The 27,451-nt window shown below is 49.7% G+C and overlaps 1 protein-coding gene across 2 annotated transcripts in view; it reads left to right on the top strand.

Moving 5' to 3' along the window:
- ASIC2 (acid sensing ion channel subunit 2) overlaps positions 1-27,451 on the top strand; it is a 984,251-nt gene that overhangs the window by 741,921 nt on the left and 214,879 nt on the right. The gene's annotated exons all lie outside the window — the stretch shown is intronic.

Genomic DNA, 27,451 nt, shown 5'->3' with positions numbered 1-27,451 from the left:
GAGAATCAGGCAGAGTCCCTGAGCAGGGTGACCACCCTGAAGGGTTTATGGCTTCAGAGTTCCAAAGCACTTAGGGTCTATCTAGGAGGACTTAGGAGGAAACTCCTGGAATATCGACCAGCACTGACGCTGTAGACAGCTTGGTGGGAGAGGCAGCAGCAGCCTACGGCTACTTTGCGCTGGAGTCTTGAGCAGCCAGGGGAAGGGAGCAGTAGTGGGCTGGGGTGGGGCCCTCCCCTAAGGTGGGAGTGTGGGTCTCTGGTCTGGAGGAATGCTCTGCAGCGTGGCAGGGTGTGGATGCACACAGCCGGGGCCAGGAGAAGCTGTGCTCCGGGTTTGTAAACCATTTGCTGTGCTGGTTCCCCTGCCGTGGGTCTGGATAACGCAGCTGTCCGACAGAAGGTATCTGCCTTGTGCAGTCTGCCTTGGAGGAGCTCTGATGCCAGGCCCCAGCGTGGCACAAGCCTGCCCAGCCATTCGTGTGTAAATGCCCCTTAGGTGGGTTTGGGCTTTTCCACTAGTGCAGGGAAGGTTGGTGTTGTGTGTGTGTTTATTGATAGAGCTCTCTGGTGGTGATTTCACCGGCCCTGATTCATCACTCCTGACAGTCTCGTTTCTGACAAAGCTTTTTCTGGGGTGGTAAAGCGATGCGACGGTTCCAACAGGTGTTGGCATCATGTCGGTCAGCCCAGGTCTCTCATTGGCTGGTTGGGCTATGCCTGGTCTAGGATGGCAACCCTGGCTTCAATCTCGCCCTGCTGGTTTCACTTTAAGCCTGTAGATAGATGAGCCCTGAATTATCCACTCACCAAACATGCCTTGTTTCCTGGGCTTTTCAGCTGGCCTTAAAAGACTGTCTCCCTGGTGGCTCCCTGCCTTGGCAAGCAGGAGGTGCCATTAACATATGCTCCAAAGTAACTGCTTCCAGAACTTCAAGCACAATTCTGAGTTTCACAAAGGTGAAGAAATGAAGGTAGTGAACTCTTGTTATTTATTGTTCATTGGCTGACCGCTAATTAGCACCCTCTAGAGTTAGATTGAATTTCAAGGTTACATGCGAGTACCAGCAGGCCCTAGCTCCAGCTCCAGTGTTATCACAGGGCCCATGAAATGTATTTCTGAACATCTGACTGCTGCTTTACAAAGTGTGTGGAATTGCATCCTAACAGCCAGTGTGCACTTTTGGTATTCACCACAGCCCTGCATTAGCAATGAGTCTTATTCTCATTTTTTAAATGAAGAAAATGAGGCTCTAAAAAGCTGTCCAATGCCCTGAGCCAGCAAGTTCTGAGTCCAGCTTTGGACACCACCAAATGCATTACACAGAAGCCACAAGTATCCCTGCCTCTCTGACCTTGGCTGTTTCTTCTCTCAGAGGACCCTTGGGTAGGACTCTCGTTCCCCCCACCCAAGTCCTATCCCTCCCAGGGGCTGGGAGAGTGGAAGGCAGAGCTACCCTAGGTGGTCCAGGTGCTCAGAGTCTTGGCAACATGTAACTGGGGCGTGCAGAGGACACAGCGCCTTCAGGAGCCAATTGACTTCAGCCTCTGTGGCAGACATGGCCGTGAGCTGGGTGGGTCAGTGGTTAAGGAGCTGAGGAGAGTAGGGTCGTTCCCACTGGGGCATACCTTTCTCTTACCCTCCTGTACCCTGCCTCCCTGCATCTGAAGAGTTTTCAGGCACACACTCACCCAAGCAAAAGTATTACCTCCATTCCCCAAAGGTATGTGGTCCTGGCCACTCAAAGTGACCCCTAGTGGCTTTCCATCTTGGCCCTGTCCTGAGAGTTTGCAGCCCCTTAACATTGTATGCTGTAGGTTTTTCCAAGGACCTCTGAATTAAAGTCTTCACCTCTCTATCTGTAGAAGCCAGAAGCTATTTCGGGGGAACCCCAAACACAGAGCAGGCCTATCAGGCATATCTTCCTTTAACCACCCTGCCCTGTCTCAAATGTTTGTCATCTTTGATGGAGTGGCCCTGTAGTGGCCTAGAATATGACCTCTCAAGCTGCACTGACTGGGCTCAAACCCTGTGTGCCCTTGGGCAAGTGACTTAAACTCTCTGTCTTTCAGTTTCCTAATCTAAGATTTCCTACTGTCCAGTGTCACCCACATCAAGACCCTTGGCTTAATTCCTCTAGGGAACACCAGTGAAATGCATTTCCAATGAGAACCAGGCCATTTTTGGATATTGATTCCTTTTGGGGGGACAGTGGGAAGCAGGATGCTAAGCACTGCCCAAACACCTCTGCTGCCCCAGTCCTAAGAGGACTAGTGCAACAGGTGAGGGGCGGGTTCCAGGGGAGACCTTTGAGGGATGTGCCAACCATCCCCTAGTCCCACTCAATCCAGTTAGCCCCATGGTGGAGATCGACCCAGCAGGGGAGAGGGGGCTGTCTGGTGGGTCTGATTCTCCAGGCCCACTCAGGATGTGTTTATTCACAGCGCCTCTCTTCGTTGCAGCTGTGCAAGGGTTAATCACTCAGTGGTCAGAGAAAGCAGCTCCCGCTTCTGAATGCCCGTGTTGTTTCTCTGCCACCAGCTGTGGTCTTGGGCTCTGCACACTCTGGGGCTTGCTGGGGATGGAGGAAAGCAGCCTCTCCAATAATTGGGCAGGATGCAAAACTGGGAGGCTGAGCTATCTGGGTATCAGGGCCTTGGAATAGAGACCAAAGGTTTGGGAACAGTGGCCATCGGAGGCCCATCCAGGGTCTGCTGCAAGAACAAGGAGCAATGGCCCTCCCTGGCAGATGGCATGGATCAAGGGCATTGGCTTGGGGCTCCACCTCTGCCCTTTCCCAGCTGTGTGTCTTGGGCAGATGCTTTGCTGTCTGAACCTCTGGCAATAATTCCTGCCTCAGAGAGCTAGGATGGAGATAACATATGTGCAGTAACTGGCACACGCCTGGGCAGTAGTGGGCGCTCGATATTTAAAAGGCTCAATGTCTTGGCATCTGATGGTGGCAGTTATTAATTAGTATTAATATAATTATCATATCTTATCATGACCACTTACCTGAGTGGGAATAGGCTTATTTCCTAGTTTGTTCATTCAATTAACCAACATCTATTGGGTGTCAACTGTATGCCAAGTTCTGCACTGGCGGCTGGGGGTATAAGATGAAATAGGCTTGGTGCATGTTCCCCAGGTCTTTGCAGTGTTATTGAGGAAAGAGATGTGTGGACGTGTGCCAGGGCATCCAGAGGTGCTGTGTGGGCTCAGAGGAGTACCCAAATCAGACTGGGGACGCCCCAATAGCTTCCTGGAGGAGGTGATGTCTGAGCTGAATCTTGAAGGTTAAGTAGGAGTCCCAAAGTAGAGAAGGAGAGAGGATTTCCCTGGAGGGGACAGCATGTCCAAATGAGAGAGTGCAGAGGCAGAGATTGAACACATGCCTTCAAGGCTCTGGGACCAGTTCTAGGTGGCTGGAGGGAGGGGCTGGATGTGCGGAGATGGGGGTGGGGCCGAGGGGTGATGATGCAATGGTGTGATGGGTCCCTGGGAGCCAAACTAAAGTTTTTGAACGTTGCAGCAAAAACTCTGACTTCTTTCACTGTTGGCTGTTAGGCTGTAGAGGGAGACCTCACCTGAGTCTGAATGCCCCAGCTTAACCCCATACCTTAACTTCATCAGGGGCCACTGCTCCCTGCATGCTTCCCCCTTCCTACCCGCCTTTGCAAGAGTTAACCTTGACTTTAGATTTTGGACTCTTCATATGTACTAAAAGCCAAGGAAACGGCATTTGGTTTCATCGCATTTTGTCACATCAAGCAAGCTGATTGCTACTTGCCAGGACAGAAAACAAGAAATCATTTCAGCAACATATTGTTTAAAATCAGCTAATTTTGTTGAAACAGTGCTATGCCAGGCAGTCCAGTAGTTGTGAGGATGGCTAGCTTTAGGGAGTCAAGAAAGTTACTTTTCTTTAGAGAAAGAGGAATAAATGAGCTAATACATGTAAAGTGCTTAGAACCATTTCTGGCACCAAGCAAACATGCAAGAAATATGAGCTATTTCCATTATGATTACGTGCAGCGGGCATTTTGAGTGAAGGACGAAGGCAAATAGCACTGGGCAATTGTGCTTGCTGGGCCAGATCCTGGCTGGGCATGTTGCACGTCGTCTCAATTCTTGCAATAACCCTGGCAGGTTGTTTGAGAATCCACATCTTACAAATGGGAAAACTGCACTTTGGGGAGCATCTGTAATCCACCTAAAGTCGCAGAGCCAGCAGGTGACAAAGCTGGGATCCCAACCCAAGCCCTCATGACTGCAAAGGCGTATGTGCTCTTTCTGCAGCTGGAAGAGGAAGGATCAGTGTTGGGGGGAGGCAGGGGGGTGTCCTGGGAAGTCCAGTCCAGCCTCAGCTTTGCCCTGGCCAGCTGCGTGACCTTGGCCTCAGGACCTTCCTCTGTAATATACAGGCATGAGCCAAATGACCAATGGGACTTAGCTGAAAAGTTCTCCATTCCAGTGGGCAGTCAGGGAAAAAGAGGGTTTGAATAGTGCAGATGGTGTGAGCCTTTCAGCCAGCCATTCCTTTTCTTTGCAGAGCTGAAACAGTGATTAAGGGGTGAATGTACAAGTTATTGAAGTGCTAGAGACAGGAAGGTGATTAAATAGACATTTATACAAGGAACGTGAAAAGATCTCCTCCAGTTATTTGACTTCAGGGAAATTAGTTTAGGGAATCAAATGTAAACTCTGCTCGGGTCTGCAGATATCCAAATTGACCAACGTCAAGCTGATTCTGATAGTGGCTATTTTGGGGCCACTGTGGCCAGTCATGAAGGCATCAGTCAGATGTCTGCCCAACTGAGAAGGGCTGGAGGAATACCCAGGCCATTTGCTCCATGTGTCAGTAGCTTTCATTCTCCTAAGTGATTTGCTTGGATCAGCTACTCAGAGATTCAATCCACCAGTGCACATTAAGTGCCTACTGTGTGCCAGGCACTGAACCACAAAGATGACCATAAATCTGATATGTTTCTGGTGCACAGGCCTGCAAAGGTAGGGCAATGTGCTTCATCAGGGTGACTGGGTCTAAAAGGAGCTGCCTGTCATGACAGAGAGTGGGGCTGGAGATGCAACTGCCTAGGATTTGTATTGGGCACCTGTTATATACACAGTCACAGTCAAGTTTCCCAGAATCGAATGAGTGTTATGGAACCCATTTTACAGATGAGGAAACCAAGGCCTAGGGGGAGGTACAAAGTTACACAGCTGGGATGAATCCTAGCAGCAGAGTTAGGATTCAACCAAAGAGGAGTCCAGGTCCAAAGCTGATGGATGTCCTTCCCAATGACTCCATTCTGCCAACTCTGAGAGATGCTGGTGAGAACAAACCCTTCCAGAGAAGATATCACTCACACTCTTCCAAGCCTGAGCTGAAGTTTTGTTGAAGCTGCTGTCATCCTGGGTTCCAAGGCCTGCAACCCCGAGAAGGAAAGACTGTTCTTAAGACTACAAGGAAGAGAAGTAGGTCAGTCTATGGAGGAGGATCTACTCAGGAGCTGTGAAAAAGTTTGGCGTATGCCACAACTAAATTACCATTTTCATTCTTTCAAGGACACTGGTAACTTGAAGTCCGGGATAAGGAAATGTTGCCAAATTGAGATCCAGCTCAGGCCTGCGCTAACAAATAGATGACTCACCCATAATTGGAACATGAGTTGTTGGTAAAACAAATAGAGGCTGCTAACGTCCCCAGGAAGTTTGTTCTCCTGAGCATGTCAAAGATCTCCCCTGACACCATTGTTTATACCATTAATTTGCTAAGTAAATTGTTTCCTCTGATTCCACACACATTTATTGAGCTCCTGCTCTCTACCAGGCACTTTTACTTTCGTTATTTTATTTCAGCCTGACAACACACCAGAGAGGAAAGTAGTCTTTTCTCCCCAGTACAGACAAGGAAACTGAGGTACAGAGTGGTTTAGTACCGGGCTCAAGGTCATAGACAGAAGCCCTGATCTTAAGGTTCCAAAGTCAATGCTCCTTGCATTACATCACAATTGTTCCTGGTGCAGCTTTGGCCAGACAAACCTGCATTTCTAATCAGCAGAATCTTAATTTATTGTACCTGGATAGGATGTGATAATGTACATTGCTATCTCATTCTATCCCTGCCGCAATGGAGAGCACTTATTATACTCTATTGCCTGCCTCACTCCAGAGAGGGGAGGAGCTTGCCCAGGGTCACATGACACAGGAATGGGAGAAGAGTCAGAATTTGAACTCAGGTCTCCTAAGGGTCCATACACCTCTTGCTCCCCCAGTTCCTCTGTTGCTGGTCAGGGTGAGTTTGAAGGGATTTTACCTGCCCCGGAAGATTTTCTTAGGGAAAGAATGATGGTCTTGAGAGTACATTGTGGAAAAGCATCAGTACTGAAACTGGCTGCAGAGAAGAGATGAGGAGGCTGCCTTCCCTTATCTCTGCCCAGAAACCGCCCTTCCTCCCAGGCAGGTCTGTTCCAGCACACTCCAACTGGCAGTGGATGAATCGGGAACCCTCAGGAGGGGCTCACACTTTAGCATGTCCAGATTCCTAGGTCCTCAACTGAGATCCGACTCAGTAGGGTGGGACAGGGCCTGAGATGTGTCTTTCTAACAAGCTCCCAGTAACCACAACACTGCTAGTTCTTGGACCACCCACCATTTGAGAGACAAGGCTGGGGACTCCTTGGAACCCATGAATGCTGATAAGGACGGACCCATGTGGCTCTCTCGGCCATGTCGGATTCACTGGGTTTGTAAGTGTGTTTGTGGGATGAGCATCCCACAGTGAAGCAGGAAAAGGGGAGGGTGCTTGGAGAGAGGTGTAGGGCTCCCAGTGAACCCAGGAGGATGTGCAGTAGCAGATGTATCACTGCCCCCGGGCGGCCTTCTGCCACACCAGAGCAGGGTCAACAGAGAGCCGGGGCAAAGGCCATGCAGTGGGCTGCATAACTGTCCCTCAAAGATGTCCATGACCTCATCCCTAGAACCTGTCAACACATTACCTTTCACGACCAAAGAGACTTTGCAGATGTGATTAAGTTAAGGATTTGAGATGGGCAGAATACCCCGGACTGTCTGGGTGGGCCCAATGTGATCACGGATCCTTACAAATGACAAAAGGAGGCAGGAGCGTCAGAGTGAGAGGAGATGGGACCACCGAAGCAGAAGTCAGAGATTTGAAGACAGTACTTTGATAACTTTGAAGATGCAGGAAGGGGCCATGTGTCAAGGAAGGTGGGTGGCCTTGAGACACAGGAAAAGGTGCGGAGACAGATTCTGTCCCAGTGCCTCCGAAGGAGCACAGCCTCGCCAACAATACCACGATTTTAGCTAGTAAGACTCATTTCCGACTTCTGACCTCCAGAATTGTAAGATAATAAATTTGTGTTGTTTGATGCTACGAAGGTTTGTGGTGATTTGTTATAGCAGTGATAGGAAACTAATACAGGCATCATTTTTTTCTGTACAAAATGTTTTCTATGACAGACCTGAATCTGCATAGAGAACCAGGCTGGGTAGTTTTGGAACAAAGTCTGTCCAAAAATCAAGAAAATAAAAGAATTTGTAACAAACAAGCATCTAGTTTCAAAAATGGCATGGGGGTATTTTAACCACACATTCATGCAAGATTGGGAATTTGGATCCCAGCAACTTAGAAAGGAGGTGATTAGGGGGTGTAGAAAGAAGGTCACCTCAGGAGTCAGACAGACCCAAGTTCAAATCCCAGCTCTGCCAGGTCTTAGCTGGTGGCTATTAGGGAGCTGCTTACCCTCATTGAGACCCTATTTCCTCATTTGTAAATCACAGATACTTTCCTTGCAGGGTAGTTGTGAAACTTAAAGGCAATTTATTAATCCATCAAAAAATTATTGAGACTCAGCCATAGATTAGTCTTGGTGGATAGAAGTTGAGTGTAAATACAGAAAGTGTCTCTACTCTCCTGTATGTGGAAACACAGCACAGGTATGTAGGTGCTCAATAAATGTGAGCCATCGCTATCATCCTCATCATCATTAAAATAGGTGACGCCCTCACTTCTTCCAAGAAAAACTTTCAAGGCCCAGGAAGAATAGCCTTCAATGGCCCTCTAGATGTTGTCACAATGCTAGCCAGGAAACATTATGTCGTTTTCATATCACATCTCTCTGGGTAGGTCAGAGCCCTTTGGTGTTTCTTCCCCCCATTCAGTACCCTGACCAAAATTATAAATCAGAGAGGGAGATTGGGTCACTTAAGGTCACATCACAAGTCACTGGGGAGCTTGAAATAGACTCTAAGGATATTTGGACTTAAGCCTACAAATGATATTTTGTATCACAGCAGTATCAGTTTCTTCCTCGGTCTTATTCCAAAGTGTGTATTCTGGCCATCCCCTTCTGATTCTGATGGCATATCTGATCTGAAAGTTGTTGATACTCTGATCTCTGGAAGTGAAGGGTTTAATCTTCTCTTGGAACCCCTCCCAACGAAAATTATTTTCCCACTTTGAAATGGCACGGGCATCCACTGTGAACTCACATCCATAAATCTAAGCCTACGGCTCAGGAAAGCAGATGAGGTTTGATTCTGCTTCTCAGCACAGTCTCACAGAGCAAATTATGGAAAGAATTTGATTTATAGGAGCACCTCAAAGGCTCTGGAGTGAGACGCGTGTTTATTCACTTTATTACCATTTATTTTACACTATCTCTTTACGCTCCCTGCACATGGATTTGAAAGACTATTTGGATAGATGCTTATGACCTGCCAGATTGCATGGCCCTGTTGAGGCTCCTGCCTCTCTTTGGTGATGCTGCCAACAGTTCAGGTTGCGGGACCCTCATGCCAGCACCGGGGGTAAAGCCCAGCCTATTACAAGTAGACAAGGAGACTCTGGCCCAAAGTTTGAGCCTGAACTTTACAAAGTCTATGTTTGTATGGTACTTGGTGTGAATTTCCAGCTGCAACTGCAGGATGTATACAGGCAGGCTTGATTTAAGATTCAAATGTCTCAGAACAGCTGGGGATATTTAACATCGCTATAATTACATTACATTTCTGATGGTACATGGAGTCAGAGCCTTTTTTGTTGTTGTTGAATATTCTATGAGCATCAAATATTTTAACCAGCCAGGGAAACATGACTGTGTTTTTCGCAACTAAGTAGTTTCATTTTTAAAATTCCAGCCAGGGATGAGTATCTCAGGCTTTAATCTTTTGCCATGTCTTTGGAACGGCAAGAGCAATGTCCCCTCTGCTGTGGCTGAGGAGGTCAGTTAGGCAGGCTGTGATACTGGGGAAAGGAGAAAATGGGGCAGGAACTAGTAGGTACCCCCTGTGTGCCAGGAGGGATGGTATCAACTTGCCAAAAGTGGCATCGCTGATAAGTGATACAGCTAGTGTCAGCTAGGATTTCTTCAAAGGCAAATCTGGCAACTAAGGTCGAATGAGTTGCCAGGAAGTGGGACAGAAAAGAGAGAAAACAAGATAAAAGAAGACCTACTATGCACAAGGCTCTGTTATATTCATTTCATTTGTTATCTTCTTTAATCCTCAGGACAGCTCTGAGGGTTAATTACTGTTATACCCATTTTACAGATAAGGAAACCAAGGCTCAGAAGGTAAATGGGGGAAGTGGTGAAGAGGACATGCAAGTCACCCTCTTAGAAGATCACATTTTGAATATTTAATTTACGTTGACCCCTGGCTCCTTCACTCTCATCAGTCCCCTCCCCTGCCCTATATTCCAAGAAGTTTGACCAGTCAACAAGGCAGGAAAATACCTATTACCTTTGCTGACCTCCCTCTTCCCACCCTCTTGGAGTCTCGAGTTCATGGCCTGAAGTCACAAAGCCAAGTCATTGCTGAGATGCTTACCTCTTTCCAAGGAATTTTCCGACTTCCATGCCCTTGCTCAGGCTGTTCCCTTGCCCTGGATGCCCTGATCTACCATCTCTGCCTCTGCAGCCCTGTCTACTGCACACGGCTGGGTGCTCAGATGTGCCCAGAATGGGCCTGGAAGGATGCCTGAGACCCGATGATGGGCTGCCTCTGAGCAGGGGCCCAGAGGATGGGTAGGCCGGGCAGGAGGGAGCCCTGCTTCTCACCCTGCGTCCTTATCTATGGCCTGAGTCCTTTTAACCGGTTATATATGCATGTATAACGTACACCAACTCAACACTAGAGACAAAACAAAAATACTGGGTTTTTTTTTGTTGTTGTTGTTGTTTAAAAATCTCTTCTGTGGTTATCTGAGCCCATTCCTCCATACACATCATCTGTAAGTAAAGAGATATTTTCTGCCCCTTCAGCCACACTAAACTGACTCTGTTGATGCCCGTCTTAGGATCCTTTCCTTTCTTGGCCTTTTATTGAAACTGTATATATCCACTCAGTTTCCTTCCTTACCAACTATCACCTCCTTGAGGGCAGAACCATGCCTGGCTCCATCCTGTGGCTGCCCCAGCACCTGACACTATGCCCTGGGGGCAGCAAGTTCCCTGTCTGGATGTTGAGCTGTTGAAACAGGAAAGAGGGCGGTTCCACCAAAATCTATGTGGACTCATTCTGTCGTTCATTAATACATTCAGTAAAGAGTTATGGAGGCCCTCGGGGGCCAGGCATTCTGGTAGATGTGGGACACAGAGGGGAATGGATTGGGTCCTTCCCCTGCAGGGTCCCCATCCTGGGGCTATGCTTTCCAACTCTCCCTGAGCCTCAGAGCCACAGGGAGGGCTTGTTTAAAAAAATCCCTGGCTCCAAATCAGAACCACTGAATCAGAATTTATAAGGGAGAACCCCAGCAACCTATTTTTAATAAGCACCCCAGGTGACTGAGGATTTTAGAAAAACATGGTATATTGCAGGCTGGAGGGGCAGATAATATGCAAGTAAACAAATAAATGAACAAGACTGTTTCCAATATGAATAAGTGCTGTGAAGACAATAATAATAATAATTACAAGGGCATCTGATAGAGAGTGACAGGAGCTGCCTGAGGACAGGGAGCAGGGAAGGATCGATTCTCTGGGGAAGTGACATCTTTGTTGAGACCTGGAGGATGAGAAGGGGGAAGCTCCGCAGGGACAGGGAAAAGCATTCCAAACAGGGGGACCAGCAAACCAAAAGCCCTGAGTGGGGGACGGATCTGCCTCCTTCCTTCCAACACTGGAAAACCCAGGTCCAGCAGCTCATTCTCTGGTTCTTTGTATCGTGGGTACATCTGGCTCCTTCCAAAGTGTGGCTGCCTCTCTCACCCACACGCAGTGTGAGAGAGCAGCAGGATTCTAGCAGTTCTGGAAATATTGACCTCCGGAATGCTAATGTAATGTAGCTTGAGGTCCTTAGGCTGAACTTTCCTTTAAAAAATAACTCCAAGAGAGTGGAAAAAAACTGCAGCACAAAGAATCCAATCACACATCGCTGTCTAAGGGCAGCTCGGTGAGGCCAACGGAGCCAGGCCCTTACTTTGGAGTACTACATTCCAGGTAATTAGAACCACAGTTCTCTGCTGATTAATCTTCATGAGGGCGAAGGTCTTAAGCCTTTGATGTTCAGAGAGAGTTTCCTTATTCAGCCCCTAAAGTGCTAGGTCAGATGGCTCGGTGCCCACAGCAAAAACAGACCCCTTCCCCGGCTTCGTGTTGCACAGAGAACTTGCAAATCTTCCACTTCTGTTCATCTTCGTGATAACCATGTGGCACAGAAAAGCACATAGTGTTGTTCCTATTTTACAGATGGGACAACTGAGGCTCAGGGAGGAGCATTGACTCACCCAAGGTTACCCAGCTAGTGCCAGAGCCAAGTCAGTTCTGACTCCTGCTGCAGTGCTGGCTCATGGTGGGGAATCGCTACTGGGAGTCTAAATCTGTCCCTCTGCAAGTCTCAATGTCACTGTCACCTCCTGGGGGAAGTCTTCCCTGATCCCAGTAGAGGGCATTGTGAAACCTGGTTGGGGAATTGAATCCTTGACCGGGAGGGCCCACAGTGGTGCCTGGGTTACCTACAGACAAGATCCCTCAAATTTCAATACCTTTTACATGGTGCATGAGAATCGCCTGGGGATATTGTGAAAATGCAGATTCTGGTTCAGCAAGTGGGGCCTGATGTCCTGCATTTCTGCCAAGCTCCCAGGTGACACCAATGCCACAGGTACATGGGCCATACTTTCTATAGCTAGGATCTACAGGGCTGAAGGAGAAAACAGCATGGAGTAAGAGAGAAAGAAGGACCTCTGGCCCTGGACAGACCTGGGTGCCTGACAACCCTGACACTTTATTGTGTGTTACAATGAATCATCCCTTTTGGACTGAGTTCAAGGTGGGCCCACCTTGTCCTGAAACCTGCGCTGAGAAGCAAAGCCACTTCTCCTAGACTAGACCTTCAGGCTGCTGCTCTTTAGAAATGCAGACAGCGCAGCAATTGGTAAGTCTCTATTAGGGATAACTCTTTCCTTTGTCTTTATGTGATACCGAAACAACAAGTCATTGAGAGAGACCTTGTGAATGGAGAAATGGCAACAGAGTCACATACCTGCAAAACGAGTTCCCCCCAAGGATGAGCCGTGAGACATTTCTGCTCCCTTTTCTGATTTTGTAGATATCAGTGGACGTGTCTGTGGGTCCACGAGAGGTGGGAGTCCAAGGTGAACCTCTGGCTCGATCACAGTAATCGGTTTTTGTGTTTGAGCAGCACGTTGCTACTGGGGGGAAGAAAGCCTTCAACTGAGGGAGCGTGCCAATAACAGGGCATTTCTAGGTAATGCGGCTAGAAGCCTGCGCTTTTGTTGCTGTAAGTCCACTAGTTAAAACTGCTAAGGCTGCTCGTAAACCATGCCTTGGACTATTCATTCGATTCATACCCTTATTTGGTGTTTTTTTTTTTTCATTCGTTCCTTTGTCTGTTGTTTTATTCATTCATTGATTGACAGCTTCATTTACTCATTCATATATTTATTGAGAACCTTCTATATACCAGGCACTGTGCCGGGCACTAATTATAACAAAGTGAAACCACTCCAAGTCATCAATTCAATCTCCCTGCTCCGGTAGTATGCTGTAGCCAGGCAACAGACTAGACCCTCAGTGGCCTCTCTAGTGCTGAAAAACTGGCCCAACCATTTGTCATCTTTAGTCTGAGACTCTGCCCTGCTTTAAGATGTCATGTGGTTCTATTCTACAAGATAAGGCCAAGCACCCAAGAAATCACCAGTTTTTGCCCTACACATCATGCATTCTGGCATGTTGAGCTGCTTGTAGTCCCTGAATCTGCCATGCTCTTCCAAGCACCCAAGAAATCACCAGTTTTTGCCCTACACATCATGCATTCTGGCATGTTGAGCTGCTTGTAGTCCCTGAATCTGCCATGCTCTTCCGAGCCTTTGCATATGCTGTTCCCTTGGCCTGGGATGTCCTGCAACCCCCTGCTCTGCCCTGTGCTGCATATGGACTCAGGTGCCCTGAGAGACTTTGCCCTGGAGTGGGTAAGAGTGAGGGCTCGGGGCTCAAGCCTTGACTTTTCTGTGGACAGAGTCTATCCAGCAGTTTCACGGCTTTGTTTGGATTTGCACAACAGCTCCAGGGGAAGGCAGCAGAAGAGTCGCAAATCCCAGATGAGTGGAGTGACTTTCTCAAGGTCACAAAGCTAGGAAGAGGCCAGGTCTCAGCTACAGTTTAGCTCCTTCACTCCCTGTTCGGGGCTGATGCTAGTCTACAACATACACAGAAAAGACGTCGGCCACTGGGAGCCATTAGTTAATACCTATAGGGCATGTTTATGCCTTTCTACTGAAGCCTGGAAGAATCTGCTCTGGCCAGACATGGAAGCTGCAGAGGAGAGCTGAGGTTATGGTGTGATGATTCAGATTTCAAAAAAAGCAGGTTTTGCCTGAAATATTTAAATAACTCAGAGTTACTGCTGCCCCATGCAGGAGAGGACAACCAGGCAGTGGTATATGACTTCTGGGTGGGAGGGGAGTCATGTGGGAGGCAGGAGTCAGGCTTCCAGAGAGAAATTACCATTTCGTATTTATTACTTTGGCTGGCGGGAGTGCCGCAGGGGCAGGCTTGCTAATGCATTAGATAATGGCCTCAGCTCCCCACTTCAGTTTGCAGTGTGGGGACAGCCCAGGTGCAGACTTAAGGACATGATCCGGCCCAGGCCTCCCAGGTGCCCAGGGCTCTCTCTGGGGGCATGAGGCACTGGTGAGGAGGGGTGGGGTAGTGGGAGAAGGGAGGGGGTCTCTCCATCCTCAGATACCAGGGGACACCAGGATCATCTGGTCCCTGTGCCCACACCTGCAGAGCGAAGGGAGTGGAGGAGAAGTCCCGAGCTGGGAACCGGAAGACCAGAGCCGCACTCTGCCACTGACTGCTGGTCGGCCCTGGAGCCATAGCTGCCCCTCTCTGGGCCTCTCATGCCCATCTGGCAAATAAAGGAGATCATAAATCAGTATTTTTCAACTCTGGCTGCACGTTAGAATCACCTAGGGAATTGTTTTTAAAAATTACTAAAGCCCAGGCTCAACCCCCAGAGATTCTGATTTTGTTGACTTGGGGTTGAGTGCAGACTTGAGTATTTTTTTAAGGCACAGTTGCGAGTCCGGCTAAAACACAGCTGGGTAGATTCACTGATCTGCGCAGTCTCTCTTAGGGTGGACATTCTAGGAAACAGAAAAAAAGGCAACAAGTCAGTGACCTTGAGATCCAGGGTCACTTGCTTCTGTATTTGGATTTTTACTGTCAATGATCTGTACCAGCCCAAGTCTCCCCCGTCTGCCCAGGGAGAGTCCCTCTTCCCGGTGAATGTGGGAGAACTGTACACCAGGAGGCAGGAGGCTCAGCTCTGTGGCCAGGGGTCAGCTAACTTGGGCTCCCAGGCCCCAATTTCCTCATCCCTAGATCATGAGAAAGCAGCTGGAGCTGACCTACCTGGTAGCAGGCGTCGGATCGGAGCTTGTTTTGTGCTGCCCTCTAGTTTACGAAGGGCTTTCCCATGCAGTGCCTGACAGTAGAGATTACTATTCCTGTTTCATAGATGAGAAGACAGAGGCGCAATGTGATCAGGTAACTTGCCCAAGGCCATCCAGCCAGTAAGAAATGGAACCAGACAGATGTCAGTTCGAATCCTAGCAATGCCGCTTCCAAACTAATGTTGACTAGTCCATGAAATTTTCTGTGCCTCGATTTCCTTATCTGTAAAATGGACAGAATCTCTACAGAGTGGTTATGAGGAGGAAAAGCGGTAACCAGGCAGGACTCCTTGCAGAGCCCGGCACAAAGCAGATAATCAGTTGATGTTTCCTTTCTCCTCCCTCCCTCTGCAGTTTCTCCCGGTCTCCCCTTATTCCTTTTCCCTCCCTGCTAGTTTTTAAACTCTTCAAGGAATGGGACCTTGAGGGGCAATTCACTGCATATGACCTTGAGCAAGTTGTTCCATTGCTCTGTGCCTTCATTGCCCCGTCTGTAAAATAGGGGTAGAGGCGGTATTTGTGATTAAGGATCCGATGCATTGAGAGGACAGCTCTGGCACGGAGCTCCAACTGTGCTCATTCTGCTTCTTTATGGCCTCGCTTCTCCCGGCTGGGTGGCATGGGGAGTACTTCCCGCCTCCACCTCCTCCAGTGGGCGTTCAGTGAACAAGGGAGTGAGCCCCCCAGGCAGAGGCATGGCAAACAAGCACATCCTCCCAGGTCCTTGCTGTGTCCTCAGCTGTGACAGCTCTGCTGAGTACACACGGCTCCCCAGGCTCCTGGGCGGAGAGCAGCAACCCTCTACCAGGGGATTGCTTACCATCTCGAGATGGGGAAAAAAAGGAAAAAGCTGTAAATATAGAGGATTCATCTGTGATAAGTCATGGTTAGAAACCCCAGCTATATAACTCTTTAATTCTCCACTCCAGCTTGTAAGCTCATGCAGTAAAAACAGTCACTAGTAATTTATTTTTTCTTTTAATTCTGTGATTTTTTTTTTCTTTAACCAACCCAAAAAGTCCTCCTAAACTCACCTTAAGCTTTTATTTTTTTTCTCTTAACAGTCATAAAATATTACCATGGATTACAATGTAAAAGCAATCCTTTCTCCTCCATTGCCACGTTGAAAATGTACAGACCTTGGGGAAAATTTATTTTTTCTGTTCTTTTTTTTTTCTTTTCTTTTTTTTCTTTTCTTTTCTTTTCTTTTCTTTTTTTTTTCTTTTTTTTTTTTTTTTTTTGAGACAGAGTCTCTCTCTGTCATCCATGGCAAGAGTGCAGTGGCATCAGCCTAGTTCACAGCAACCTCAAAGTCCTGGGCTCAAGCAATCCATCCACCTCAACCTCTTGAGTAGCTGGGACCACAGGCGAGCACCCATGCCCAGCTGATTTTTCTATTTTTAGTAGAGATGGGGTCTTGCTCTTGCTCAGGCAAGTCTCAAACTCCTGAGCTGAAGGGATCCTCCCACCTCTGCCTCCCAGGGTGCTAGGATTACAGGTGTGAGCCACTGCACCCAGCCAATTTCTTAAGCAGATGTTATTAAAACAGGAGTGAAGCCCAGGCTCTGTTTGGGTCACCTCTGTCCAGGTGGCAGAGGAGGCTGGCATGGAGGGAGGCAGCTCTGCATGTGATCCAAGTGTTGGGTTGGAGTCACTTCTCTTTCAACTTGGAGCTGAATGATCTCAAGCAAGTGAATTCTTCTTTGAGCTCAGTTTTCTCATTTGTAAAAGGTGGGCACATTGAGATTGAAGGAACTATTGGGCATCTGAGTTGGTAGTTGGGCATATAAACCTGGAGCTCCAGGGGAAGTCAGGGGTTGGGAGTCATGGATGGAATGTTGGGACTGAGCCACCCAGGGACTGGATGGGATCACGTAAGCTGAGTGTGTAGACAGAGAAGGGCAGCAGACAGAGCACTGGGCCCTGGATTCACCAATATTCAGGGGTCAGGAAGCAGAGGAGCTGGAGATGGGGGTGAGAGGGAACAGTCAGGGAGGTAGGAGGGACACCCAGTGGGCACTGACATAGAAAGAAGCCTGAGGGAGGGGCACCAAGGGGGCCATGGTCAGCTCTGTGATGAGGACAGGCCTCATCACTACTCAAAAATGGGAGCAGTACAGCGTAGAGCTTGTAAGCATAGGTTTTGGAACCAGGTGCACTTGAACCCAGGTCCTGATGCCACCGCATCTTGGCTTTCTGACCTTGGCCAACCTCTAACCTCTTTGATCCTTAGCTTCCTCCTCTGTGTGGCATTATTGTGCAGTTTAAATGAGATAATGTCTTTAAAGTACTTAGCTCTGGGCCTGGCACATAGTAGGTGCTCAATATATGGAAGTTGTTTGTATTTTTCCTGGAACTGTTCAAGTGGGTAGAGTCACTGTCAGTCAGACGTACTGCAGAGGGGCCCAAGTTAGGAAGGGAATATTTCAGTTGGGCAATCCAGCCTTCGCTCAGGGTTGGAAATGAGGTTATCTCGAAGGCTCAGACTGGTAACGTAAGGCTGTAGTCCCCAACCTCTGGGCCGCAGCCTGGCACTGGTCTGTGACTTGTTAGGAACCGGCCACTACATATCACCACCTGAGCTCCACGCCCATCAGTGGAAAAATTGCCTTCTGTGAAACTGGCCCCGGTGCCAAAAACGTTGGGGATCGTAGACATAAGGAGTGGCCCAGTGGAAACAAATAGGGCCAGGAAGGCCACTGGCCAGCCAGAGCACACACACCCTGCCTAGAGGCCTCCTAGTTTCAAATGTTTACACCCCCACGTGGGCCAGATGAAACCCATTCTCAGGCCCAGAACAGCTCACGTGGGTTTGAGACCCCTTTTAGGTGACGCTAGGTCAGAGAAGAATTTTAAACAGAGTGTATGAGATTGACAGGATCAGATTTGCATTTCAGAAGGACCACAGGTGGCAGCAGCGAAGGGAGAGGATTGGAGGGGGCGCAGGTCTAGTCCAAGGCAGGGAGAGAAGCCAGGAAACTGCACTCAGGTGAGAGGGGCCCGGGATGAGGAAATGGGCTCATTATAACATAATTACCTCTATAATCAGCATGCAGGCGTGTTATTTCAAAATGTAAAGATGATTATACGATTAAAGGCTCTTTTCCTTTTAATGGAAATAACTTGCCAACCTGGGGGTTTGGGTGAGTGGTTGGAGGAAAAGGTAAGGTATTAATTTTTAACCAGTTGATTTTGCAATGAATTAGTTTATTGATTCAAAAATCATTCACTGTGGACAGTAAAAGTTGTAAATGAGATTAGTGTCTGGTTAGAGTGAAAGCTAAGTGAAGGGACCCAGGAGGCTTCCCTCGTTAGACTGCAGAGAAGGTTTCGGTTTTGCAGGCACGGAGAGGAGGGAGCTCTGGCCCTGCCGGTGGAGCCTGCTGGGCCCAGGCAGCTGGCTGGAGGGAGTGGGCTCAGACCGGAAACTCCCCCTCTGATCGCTCTGAAGAATTAACAGGGGTTGAACTTTAAGCAATGATGTGGTCTAAGCTAACCAAACACAGAAAATAATTCTACCACTATTCCCAGTGTTTTTAAATACACAAACTAGAGGAAGGAGGGAGGGAAGGAAGGAAGGGAGGAAAGAGGGAGGGAAGGAAGGAAAGAAGGAAGGAAGGAAGGAAGGAAGGAAGGAAGGAAGGAAGGGAGGGAGGGAGGGAGGGAGGAAGGAAGGAAGGAAGGAAGGAAGGAAGGAAGGAAGGAAGGAAGGAAGGAAACCTTAGGTTTCAGAAACAATGAGGGGCCTTAAAACCAGGGTGGTAAGCAGATGGATGGATGGATGGATGGGTAAGTGAATAGATGGATGAGTGGATGGATGATGGATGAATGGGTGGATGGATGAGTGGATGGAAGGATGGATGAGTGAATGGATGGATGGATGGATGGATGGATGAGTGGATGGATGGATGGATAGATGGATGGGTAAGTGAATAAATGGATGAGTGGATGGATGATGGATGAATGGGTGTATGGATGAGTGGATGGATGGATGAGTAGATGGATGGATGGATGACTAGATGGATGGAAGGATGGTTGGATGGATGGATGAGTGGATGGATGGATAAGTGAATAGATGGATGAGTGGATGGACTATGGGTGAATGGGTGTATGGATGAGTGGATGGATGGATGAGTGGATGGATGGATGAGTGAATGGATGGATGGATGGATGGATGGATAGGTGAATAGATGGATGTGTGGATGGATGAAGGATGAATGGGTGGATGGATGAGTGGATGGATGGATGAGTGAATAGATGGATGGATGGATGAGTGGGTGGATGGATGAGTTGATGGATGATGGATGAATGGATGGATGGATGAGTGGATGGATGATGAATAGATGGGTGGATGGATGACAGGTGGATGGACGGTGGATATCAGTTGGGGTATGTTGGTTGTAAACAGTAGACACTGACTCTGGCTAAATCAAGCAAAAGGGATTATGTAGGAAGGATATCTGATTGCTTACAGAATCAATAGAAAGGCTGGAAAATCAGGCTGAAAAAAGGCAAGAACTGACATACAGTGGCAGTAATCACCTCTCTGTCAGGTCAGGACCATGTCCCTGGAATGAATGAACACCAGGCATTTTTCATGCCCAAGCTTAAATGTATTCAAGAGTCAAAGTCCTGGGAGAAAGAATCCAGTTAATGTGGCTTGGGTCACATGTCCCTTGATTCATTAAGACCTCTATGCATGCATCGTGAGGCACAGATAATTTCCTAAAAAGAAATTAAGATCCTGAGGCCAAAGAAGAGAAAATAGCTGGTAGATGCTCAGAACCCAGCCACCACCTCCAGCAAGGGAATGGATGGATCCTCAGTTCCCTGAGGCAGCACCAGTGACTGTGTCTCCGTTTGCCCCTTTCCACTTTCCTCATGCTCCACTCATGCTTCATCTTCCCCTCACCAGGCCTGCCTCCTCCCCCCACCCTGTCCCCGAAGCACAGTCCCTTCCTACCTCCTGCAAGAGGCCTCTGTGGCTCCCCAAGCCCACGCTAATTATTCCTTTCCCTGAACTCCGATTGCCCCTGCCATCACCACGGCGCCAGAATTATCCTTCACTGCTCACCCTCAGGGTGTAGGCTCTGCTCTAAGTTTCCTGAAAGCAGAAGGCTTGGCACACTTGACTTCTGTCCCAGCACAGTGTTGGGTTCAGAGTCAGTGACCAATGAATGCGTGGCGACTAATGATCAATGAGCGTGTGTGGCACAGGGTCATCAGCTACATCATTGGACCCTCAAAGTGATTCAGGCCTGGCATTCTTTGAGAGTTCAATCAGCCGGGACCCAAAGAGCTGGCTTATCCAAAGTTGCACAACTAGTGAAAGACAATTGTAGGCCTGGAAGCCAGCTCTTATTATTTCCAGTCCAAACCAACACTCCTTGCTGCCTTGGGAGGGTGTGTGTGTACATGTGTGTGCATATGTGTATGTGTGCATGCATGTATGTGTGCATGCATTGTATGCATGTGTGTATGTGTCCCAGCCCTCTCAGTAGCTACTGGCCAACTACCATGTTTGCCATTGTAACTCCTCGGTCAGTGGTTGTTTAATTAATTAATCAAAGCCCGGCCAGGATGGCACCCATGTGCTCTTCATCTTGTTCCTGCCCCATCCTTGCCTAAACTTCTGCCCCTCTTAGGGCCCTTTGCTCAGTGACCAGCCAAGAGATGTTGATTGATTACTCCTAAAACTTCATTTCTCTTGAGAATCAGTGAATTTCAAAAATCGGACAATTTGTTGAGTCCACAGAGAATCAACCAAATCCTTGTGTCACCGGAATCGCTCCAAGCAGGCTCCTTTGTCAGCCACCCCACCTCTCTCTGCTGTTCATGCTACTTGAAAAATTAGTTGGTGTACTGGAAATAAAGTCATAGGGAGCCAACATTTTGACAAGGTAATGGTCCCCTGCCTTCCTTGACATTTGCGAGGGAGTCGGAGTCCATTATAATGTCACGATGGCGTGCGCCATTGACATCTCATTGAATAATTAAAAGGCAGTTTAATCATAGCGATCATCCACTTAGTGTCTGGATCCGGGTGTCGGGGATGCATGTACAGGGGGCAGTGTGGTTGTGCAGATGGGGGACTAACCCTAAAGCTGGGGCTCAACCGAGACCACCGGGCAGCAGCGTCTGCCACGTGTGCTGCAACTCGGTGTGAGGGGTGGAGGGCAGGCAGCTCCAGACCCCTGCAGCTCCCCCTCACCAAAGAAGAAAAGAAAAAGAAGGAAAACAGAGGTTTTCTACTCACTTTCACTTCTTCGAACTAAATGCAGGAACAGATTTTCTTCTCGACCCAAATGAAAAACTGCCGGTCTGTTGTTTTCATTCATCACAAATAGTTTGTGCTGGAAGGGAACTTCGTTTTCATTCTTTCATAAGGCAGATATTTATTGAGCGCCTGCTCTGCATCAGGCATTGTTCTCGCTGCTATGGAGACGGCAGGGAAGGAGACAACCACAGGAGGTGCTGCTCCCAGGGGGCTTGTGTTCCGGAGGGGGAGCAGGATAAAAACACGTGTGTGCTGCGCGTGGCACTAACACGGGGGGTGTAGCAGAGGGAGACTGGGTGACTGTGTTAAGTTACATGGTCAGGGTAGGGGTCTCAGGGAGCAGCAGTGTAGACGAGGTCTGAATGGTGAGGCACAGAACGTGGGAAGTTCCCTGGGAGAACACTCCGGCAGAGGGAACAGTTAGTGAAGAGGCTCTGGGTGGGAAGGAATGGGACGTGTTCAAGGACCAGCAAGAAGACCACTGTGGAGTGGGCCAGGAGAGGGGGAGGCAGCTGGGGCAGCTCAGGTGGGCTTCCCAGGCCAGGGTCGGAAGTTCAGGCTTCACTCTCCATGTGATGGGAAACTCAAGATGGGGTTGAGCAGAGAAACAATGTGCTTTGAACCTAGAGACCTCATATTTAAGGGAATGAATCACACCCTCGTTCTCCCAACTCTGCTCCTCTTCCATGCCTGGCTTGGTGCTAGCTGCCGGGAGATACAGCAATGAATGGGACAGCTGCCCTCCAGGAGCTCCCTGCCATGTGGGGGAGACAAAGGAATGAACAGACAGTGATCGCTAGTGAAAGACATCCTGGGGTGGAGGTAAGCCCAGGACTGCAGGAACCAGAATCAAGGCACCTAATCCAGGAAGGCTTTGTGGAAAGGTGGCCCCCATGCTAAATCTCAAGGCAAATGAGACAGAAGAGAACGTTGCAGGCAGTGAAAATAGCCCAGGCAAAGGAGCCCTAAAAAAATGGTACACCTGGAAATTCCAAGGAATCTGTTAGGATTGGAGTCGTGTGACCCAGAGAGGTCAAGAAACTCAGTGAAGGTCACACAGCATACAATTCTTCACCTTTAGTTCCTTCTTTATTCCCCTCCAATGATGTCGGCCACAGTCAGGTGGTCAGAGCATTTGGCCAGGTGGGATGCCCATAACCGTTCCTAGCTGGTGCTAAGACCAGGCAGAGTTCACAGTCAGCTGGGCCAAAAATACTTGTTTCTCCACGTATGTGTGATTTTGACTTGGCTCTTGCTTCTTTCCAGTTGTTGCCCTTCCCAAGAACCGTTCGAACCCTAGACTCATAGCCTAAAGCCAGGATGGTCCAGATGTCACGCTATCCATACCCTCATCCCCACCAACAATGTTACAGCCGGGGAAACCCAGGACCAGACAAGGGAACTGAGTTAGCCCAGGCCACAGACACACCGAGACCCAAATAGTGATCTATCTCTCCACTCCTGATCTGACGTTGTTCTGGGAAACAGTTCCTCAGCAGGGGTGAGGTGGGATCAGAGAGACACAGCAGCCACCCCTACTGTACATCGTGAATGACACAGGTGGCCTGGCAGGGAGGGACAGCGGCAGAGTGGCTCCAAGCATGGGTGAGGCATCAGGCAGCTCTCGTTCCATTCGCACCTCCACTATTTACCAGCTGTGTGACTTTGGGAAAGTTACTTCACCTCTCTGTGCCTTGGTTTTCTCATCTGTGAAATGAGAGTGGTCACCCTTGCTTCATAAGGTTATTGAGGATTCAGTGAGGCAATACACGCAAAGCGCTTAGAGTCATGCCAGGCACGTAGTGAGGCCTTGCACCAGGGTGGCCTGTGCTCATCTCTGAGCCCCAGGAAGAGCTGCCATCGAAGGGCCCACGGTGTGCCAGGCTCCTTCCTGGGTGCTTTCCACATGTCTGTGTGGTGGTGACACCATAGCTTGTGAAGTGTTAGACAAATGTCATGCTGCCTGCAAGACGCCTTGTGCCCCTGTGGATTGGCTCCACTCACATGGTCTTATTTGCCCGTCACAGTAACCGTGTGGGGTGGGGTTTGTAGATGCAGAAAGCGAGGCCCAGACCTTCCCTCCGCTCTCCACCATGCATCCCCTTCCCAGGGCCTTGCATCCTGGGGACCTATTAATACCCAGCTGGTGTCACCTGAGACTTCCAGCCCCCACCCTCTGTCCGGTGAAGAGGAGGGAGGAGAGGAACTGTGCCCTGAGCCTCAGGAACTCCGCTGTGAGCAGAAGAGGAAGAGATAAGGCTTTGCAGCGGGCGGCCCCCCTTCACACCCCTAGATCTATGCAGACGCTTCCAGGCTGGGAAACGGGGTGCATTTGCTCCTGCTGCAGAGCACTGACTCCGGGTTCCAAAAGGGTTCTTCACTGACGGCCAGAGCCCAGGCAGAGCAGGAGCAAGTGCAGCTGGGGCCAGAGAGGGGAGGCCCCACCTCAGAGACAGTGTAGGTCAGGGCTTGCGAGGAGCCCCTGGAGGCAGGGGTGGCTGGCTCCAGCCTGGATGTGCACAGGGCTCCAGCCCCCTTGGCCCAGCTCAGCTCCAGCCAGAGCATCTCTGCTTTGGTCTGTCTCACACTGGGGATTGACACCCAAGGTGTTCTCGGGAGGAAAGCTTGGTGTACCAACTCAAACGCAAAAAACCTACGATCGCAGCCTACAATAGGCCCCTGGACACAGCCGGGCCCCACAGCACACGGTGACAGTGGGCAGAGTGGGCCTTCCTGGCATGCGTTATCCTCGCAGCTCAGGGCGACAGCGGTGGGATGTGTAGAATACACACACCTCACTCCACACCCGCTGTTGTAGAGGACCCAGGCTCGCCTTTGTGTAACCAGGTGGTGCGTCTGTGAATAAATAAACACCAAGCACTCAGCGATGGCCCCCAAACACCCAGATGAATAATAACAAACAGCTGCCCTTCCCTCAGGGAGCTCACAGTCCGGTTAATGAACGAAGCAGCATCCATTACATCCCTCCAAAGAGCTCATTTACGGAGCAAACATCCATGAATTTCTTTAAAGTCCTCTCGCGTCTTCTTACATTAGCCCTGGCACCCCCTGCCTGTCTGAGACCCGCGTGTTCATCCCTCATTCCGCAGCAGCCTTAAGCCCTCTGTCCAGGGCCCCTCCCATCCCCTGCACCCGCAAGGCTTCGCCTACTTCTGTTGCTCGGGGATGCCCCCCCATGCTGAGCCTGTTTCTCTCTCTCATAGTGCCTGATTCTTTCCCCTTATGGCACTCAGCACAGCGTGTGAGTAAGTGTTTATTTGTGTGCATGTTAGTTTAGTGTCTATCAGCCCCACGAGGGTAGGGACCACCTGTCATGCTCACCAAGGTTTAACCGCAGTCTAATAGAGTATCTGTCCTGTACTGGACACATGGATTATTTTTAAATGAATGAATGACCCTTTGAGAGATTTTGATAGGAAAGTTTGGAAAGTGGTGGGGGCCCAGAACATAGGGGGCCTTGAATAACAGACTGAGAGATTTGTACTGTAGGCATCTGAGCAACTTGACTTTTTATCCCATCTTTCCTTCCTTCCTTCCCTCTTTCCTTCCTTCTCTCCTTCCTTCCTTCCCTCTTTTCTTCTTTCCTCCCTCCCTTCCTTCTTTCCCTCTTTGGTTCTTTCCCTCTTTCCTTCCTTCTCCTTCCCTTCCTTACTTCCTCCCTCCTTCCCTTCCTTCCTTCCTCCCTTCCTCCTTTCCTGCATTCCTTCCCTCCTTCCTCCCTTCCTTTCCTCTTTCCTTCCTTCCTTCCTTCTCTCCTTCCTTCCTTTCTTCCTTTTTCTCTCCCTCCCTGTGTCCCTCCCTCCAATTCCCTTCCCCACTTTCTCTCCCTCCTTCTATTCAGGGTAGATTAGAGAAAGAAAGGGAAAGAGATTCTTGAGGTGGGGGGGGGGACAGTGAATTTCAAAGCAGGTAGGTGAGTTTTGGTAAACCCCTGTCCAGGGGGAGGCAGTCATGTGGGTGGTCTCTCAAAGCAGGCACTGGGAGGGCCAGCTGTTCCCATGGCTCAGCAGAGCCCGCATGGCCAGTCCAGCACAGACTGTTCCGAGGACGTGCCCTTCCGTCCCCAGCCTGACAGCCTGGCCACGCGCCAGCTCCCCTTCATTACTCTCGTCTCAGACGCTGTCTTGGAGAGGCCCCAGCACTGCAGAGGAATCTCCCAACCCCAACAGTCACACTTCAGTGATAGGGGGAGGCCACGGCACCCTGGATGGATGCAGAGAGGGACTGGGCAGGCTGGCTGGCTTCCTCTGGGATTGGGGACACTTCAGGAATGAAGGCAGACAGCACCCCCACACTCACTTCGTCATGTCTGGGATTTTCAGGTTGAAAACATGGACTCAGGAGGCAGACATCCTGAGTTCACATCTTGGCTTCACTGCTTACAAGTCACTTCTCTGTGCCTCAGTTTCCCCATCTGTAAAGTGTGGCTCATGTAATCATAGTATTTACCTCCAAGGACAGGCATGAGTACTAAATGAGCTTGCATATAGAAAGCACTTGGACACTCCCAGTGTTGTGTGCATCTTGGCTGTGAGGATTACTGCAAAGAGCTGGCTCTGTAACTGTCTCCCCGACTCACGTGTGAGCTCCTTGGGGGCAGGGACCAGGGCTTGTCACTCAGCACAAGTCCACTGACTTTCTCCAGGTCACCAGGGACACATGACAGAGCCCAGTTCCCTGTTTCCTTGCTGTTCCCTCCCTAAACTGGAAGCTCCATGAGGACAAGGACCCAGCACCCGCCACCAGGGGCACAGCCGCTCAGAGAAGGGTTGTTGAGTCAACAAATGGCAGGAGGATTGGAAGTGACGATGCTGTGACGTGGGGGCGAGGTGAAGCTGGGCGATGGTGTTCGTCTCAAGTGTCCCGTTTTGCTCCGGAGGAAGGTGGTGGCGCTGATAACCGAGCCGGGAGTAATGGGCAAAGAGCTCGTCTGGAGGGTGCGCGATGTCGGAAACCGCATTTCTGAAATTAGCGATGGAAAGCCAGATACTATTTGGGTCTCAAATGGATTTTTCGCTCAGTATAAATGGTCCTTTGATTGGGGGAGGAACCCTGGGATATTTATTTCTAAGTCGGCCGTCAAATTAGGAGCACAAGGGTCTCAGTCGGATCAGGGCAATAAGAAATGAAATCAAAATGTTTGTCGGAGAGGCTTGAAAGGGTTCTGAAGCGGCGGTTCCCACTGAAGAGCAATCTAGTGGCAATAAAGCATCTTTGCAATCATTCTAGGTGGCAGTGGGAGGCCGGCGTCTGGTCGCCAGGGCTCATTTGCACGCAGATGCACAGGGGGCCAGGACCTGCACCGTGCGGGGAGCTGGCCAGCAATGGGTGGTGGTAGGAAGATCAGCCCGGGGAGGGGGGGACAGGGGCTGTCCCCGAGAAAGCAGGCACAAGGAGCTAGCACCGGCTTGGGGACCGGGAGAGGTGGATATGCTGCCTCTCCAGTTTGCAGGGCTCAGCCAGGCATGGCATCCCTGCCTGCTACCTTTGATCCCTTAAGTCATTAAGACCTCTCATGCAAAAGTGTCCTGCCTTGCAATACAGCTCAGACCTCATATTCCCTGGCCCCCTGGTGGGAGCGATCTATTGTGTGGCTGTTGCAGGTGATGAGGTTTAGCAAGAAAAAAACCATCAGACCATCATTTTCCCTTCAAGAAGCCATTAGATGATTCTGCCTGACCTTCAGGGGAGCCCTGGGAAGCTCTGAGTGGCCTCTGCCGAGTGCTCCAACCGGCCCCCGCAGAGGTAATGTGCCTGGCGGGCCACCCTGTGGCCTCCCCTCCCTGTGGCTGTGGTTGGAGGACACTTGAGGATGAAGCCGGGAGACAGGCAGTGTGGCCCAGTGGAAGCGCTCTGGGCTCAGGGTCCAGGAAAACAGGCTCTGTCCACAGATCTGCCTCTGCCTGGCTGCAGTAACTTGGGCAGATCGCTTCTCCCTCTGCATTTTTTATGTGGATCCCCTTGAAGCCACCTGGAAGAACAGAATGACTCACAGTGGGGTCCCAGGACCAACAGCATCAGTATCACCTGCGAGCCTGTTAGAAATGCAAATTCCAGGGCTGCAGGCCCACCAATCAGAAAACTCTGGGGGTGGAGCCCAGCCTCTGTCGTCCAACAGGATGCTCAGGTGATTTGCATATGCATTACAGTTTGAGAAACATGCATCTAGAAGGAGGATGTGTCTTACCTCCATCCCTATCCCCAGC

The sequence above is a fragment of the Lemur catta genome, chromosome 15 (genome assembly GCF_020740605.2).
Source record: "Lemur catta isolate mLemCat1 chromosome 15, mLemCat1.pri, whole genome shotgun sequence".
Lineage (NCBI taxonomy): Eukaryota > Metazoa > Chordata > Mammalia > Primates > Lemuridae > Lemur > Lemur catta.
The sequence above is the reverse complement of the archived record's forward strand: the minus strand, read 5'-3'. Positions and strand labels throughout refer to the sequence as shown.